At 59.6% G+C, this 3,853-nt stretch overlaps 1 long non-coding RNA gene across 1 annotated transcript; it reads right to left on the reverse strand.

Annotated features, from left to right (window-relative positions):
* Positions 1 to 325: 325 nt before the first annotated feature.
* On the reverse strand, positions 326 to 1,291 carry LOC146420839 (uncharacterized). Its single transcript, XR_014848938.1, has 4 exons — positions 1,274 to 1,291; positions 1,123 to 1,158; positions 888 to 953; positions 326 to 465 (listed from the first exon to the last, which is right to left on the reverse strand). It is a non-coding gene; the product is annotated as an uncharacterized LOC146420839 (long non-coding RNA).
* Between the last annotated feature and the right edge of the window lie 2,562 nt (positions 1,292 to 3,853).

Genomic DNA, 3,853 nt, shown 5'->3' on the forward strand with positions numbered 1-3,853 from the left:
GACTCCAACCTGGGGAAGGGGCTCCCAGAGCCCTGGGCAGAACCTGTTTCCCTCTGTGCCCCAAACCCTGGGGGTTCCAGAGGCTGACTCGGGAGCCCCTTGTCCCTCCCAGCTCCAGGGGGACATTCCAAGGTGTCCCAACCTGCTATGTCCAGGGCACACGAGGGGGAAGAGAATCTCCTGTGCAGAGACCCCTGGGAACTGTCGCTGTGCTCATGGTGAGGGAGGGACTGGAGAGTCCCAGGGGTGTGAGAAGGACACAGAACACACATGGACATGGAACACACAGATGGACATGAGAACATGCACACATGGACACACAGAGTTGCTTTGCTGAAGCTGTTTATTGATTATTCCAGGGAAATTCCCAGGGCTCCCAAGGGATCAGGGGGGTTATCCAGGGATGATCATCTCCTCATGCTGCTGAAGGGGGACAGGACCCGAGTGCCACCATCAGTTCCAGGCCTGAAAGACAGAGCCCAAATCATGAGCCCTGGTGTCCACTGGGACATGAGAGGGGCCTTGTCCCCCCCCCTCTCTCTGCAGGGTTCTGTGGCAGGAGAAGGGAATTGGAGCCCTGGATATACCTGGGACAGGACTTGGCTCCTGAGATCCATGTGACCCCCAGAGCCCCTCACCCTGGAATACCCCAAAACCTCCCAGAGCCCTCGCTGCTCCCCCAGGGACATTGGGCATCCCTAGAGCTCCCCAGAGCAAGGAAAGCCTTGGGGACAGCTCTGTCCAGCTACCCCAGGACATGAATCAGGGACAGTTCCCTCCACATCCCTCTGCCATCCCCAAGCTCTGCCCTCCCCAAAGGGCTCAGGGAGCCCTTTGGCTCCCCCGAGGATCTTTTGTGGGGCTGAAGACCCCCTGAGATTTCTCACCTGGGCATCCAGAGGGGCAGCCAGGCATCATTCCTGCAGAAGTTCCACCTGCTCAGCCACGGGGGGCTGGGGAGAAATGCAGGGTTAGAGCCACTCTGGGCTGTACTGGGGGACACTGGGCTGTACTGGGGCACACTGGGCTGTACTGGGGCACACTGGGGTGCACTGGGGTGCCCCGGAGGGTTGTGACCATGACAGGGGAGGCTCTGGGCCCAGCAGAGCTCAGGGTACTCACCTCAGACCTCTTCACTCGATGCAAACCTTTCTTTGCCTGTAGAGAGATGGGGAGGTGACTCTGGTCACTGCAGTGTCCCCAGTCCCAGCAAGGGATGGAGGGCTCCACTGGCCCTCAGTTCCCACACTGGTGCCCCAATTTCAGGACTTACCGCAATGCATCCACCTGCTTCTCCTACTATGACTCCCTGTGAAAGGAGAGTAAAGGTTTAGTTTGGATTGGACCTTGTGGGGCTCAGAGGCTCACTGGTGTCCCCAAGCCCCATGGCTGCCCCAGCTGGAGGGGCAAAATCCATTCTGGTCCCACCTGTCCCACTGGGGCCAGTTTCACCTGATCCCTGTTCTTGCAGGGACCACGGTGGGGATGGAGACAAGGAGAGTGAGGGGAAATCAGGCCTCCAAGAAGGAGGGGATGTATTGGATGTCAGGGCTCCAACGACTGGGAATTACAGGCAATTGGGGACCCCAAGGGACAGGGCTGGGGGTGTTGAAGGGATTGGGCAATGCAGGTGGGGAGACAGGCATTCCAGTGGGGGGGAGAAGGTGTCTGAAGTGGAGTATGGGTGGGTGCAGGAGAAAGCAGGGGCAGAGGACCAAAACTGATGGGTTTGGGAGGGGCTTTGGGAGTGGGAGAAGGAGGGGATTTAGGGATAACACAGTCATGGACAGTGAGAAAGGGAAAGGACTGGAGGGAAAGAGGAGAGGAAAAGGACTGGGCAGGATGCTCTGTGGGGCTGCACTGGGGTGCACTGGGATGGGGGTTCAAGGGGGAATTGCAGCCTTGGGAAGCTCTGCTGTGCTCTGGGAAGCACTGGGATGCCCTTGGGGGTCATGACCATGAGAGGGGAGGGTCTGGGCTCAGAAGTAGAACACAGGGTACCCACCTTGTCACTCCCAATGCCACCAACGTTCTGTGGAGAGACCATGAGACATCACTGGTCACTGGGGTGTCCCCAGTCCCAGTAAAGGGTGAGGGCAATCAAACTGCCCCCAGTTCCCACACTGGTGCACACACTCCAGGACTTACCCCAGCACATATAGCTCCACCACTGCCATCGAAGGTGGCCTGGGGAAGGAGAGCAAAGCATTGGTCAGGATTGGCCCTCTTGGGGTTGGGGGGTGACACAGGTGTCCCCAGCCCCCTCAGGGACACGGCTGTCCCCTGGTCTGAGCTTGGGGGCCTGGGGGATTTAGGGACACCACTGCAGGGTGAAAGGCAATGGAGTGAGGGGAAAGCCTGGGAAGAAAACCCTGGCAATCATCCAGGGTGAGGGCATCTCCTTGTTTGTGTCAGTTCAGCCTGGCTTGGGACTGGAGCAGTTCAGCCCAGTTTGGCCAAGTTCAGCCTAGTCAGCACTTTAATTAGTTTGGGCTGCTTGGTCCCACTTCAGCCCAGTTTGGGATTGGCCTTTGCCCTTGGGTGGGAAACAGAGGAGATGCAGGGGAGATGCCCAAAGGGACCAAGAGGATGGGATGTGGAGGCCCAAAAGGATGGGATTTGGGGGCAGCAGGGCAGGAAAGCAGTGGGGCTCTCCCAGGGAGGAGCCAGGTGTGACCATCCCGTGGGGAAGCCAAGCTCTGGCACCAGGAGTTGAATTGCGGGAAGGGGAAGGACAGAGGGAATCGTGGCAGAGAGAAAGCAGCACCATCAAGAGCCAGGGTGCCTGGTGGAGCCCCTGGATTGGGAAGAGCCCCCAGCCCTGAGCTGAGCCCACCCCGTGGCCTTGGAGCCTCACCTCGGTCTGTACTGGGAAGCACAGCAGGATGGAGAAGAGCAGAGCCACGCTGAGCACAGCCACCTTCATCTTCCTCTTGGAGTGGGGAGAGCTGGCTGAGGCTGCAGCAGGTGAGGAACACCTTTATCCCTGCTGGGACTCCTCCCTGCCCCCTCCCCAACAGCCCCCAGGCCAAATCCCGGCTTGGCACAGCCCCCAGCCCTGGCCACAAGCCCAGCCCTGGCACAGAGTCCATCCCACCTGTGGCACAGATCCAGCCCCTTGCCTGGTATCTGTCCAGCTTCCTGCACAGGGCAGCTGCCCGTGGAAGGGCTCAGGAAACTCTTGGGGCCAAGGGGGTTGGGCAGGGAGCCAAAAGCATCTGGGGACTCTGTGGGGACAATCCCCCACTTCAACCCAATCCATCCTCCTACAGCCCTCAGAGCCAGATGCTCCCATTTTCCAGTGCTCCTTTTCTCCCATAACTTTCCTTGCAGGTAACCCTGCAGCTGAGTCAAGCCCCAAACCTGGTGTGTCTGAGCAGAATTGTGCCTCGAGACCCGTGGCTGAATGCGGGGTTGGTTTGATCCCTCTTCTTGAGGCACCAGGACCCCAGGATCAGGGAAAATAGGGAGGTTGGGAGGACAGCAGGGTCACAGGCAATGGGAACAGCAGTGTAACTGGGATCTCCAGTCTCTGGAGGCACTGGGGAGCACTGGGGAATGGTGGCACTGGGACACCAGGGCTGGGCTTGGGGCAGTGCTGGGGTGCTCACAGTTCCTGGCTCCAGCCCATTCCTGGCACTGCAGCCCCAAACTGCTCCAGGCCCCGAGGAGAAGATCCCCTGCCCTGTCCCAGTTGAGGGCACTGTGTCCTGCCTGGTCACCCCAATCCTGTTCTGCTGAGCTGTCCCTTATGTGGGTCCCAGGCGCTCTGTCCCCAGCAGGGCTGTGGATCCAGACTGGGCTGGCACTGGGACACAGCTCCCACATCACTGCTGTCCCCAGGGATGTCCCT

Source organism: Lichenostomus cassidix, unplaced genomic scaffold (genome assembly GCF_008360975.1).
Source record: "Lichenostomus cassidix isolate B80296 unplaced genomic scaffold, HeHo_3.0 HiC_scaffold_45, whole genome shotgun sequence".
Taxonomy (NCBI): domain Eukaryota; kingdom Metazoa; phylum Chordata; class Aves; order Passeriformes; family Meliphagidae; genus Lichenostomus; species Lichenostomus cassidix.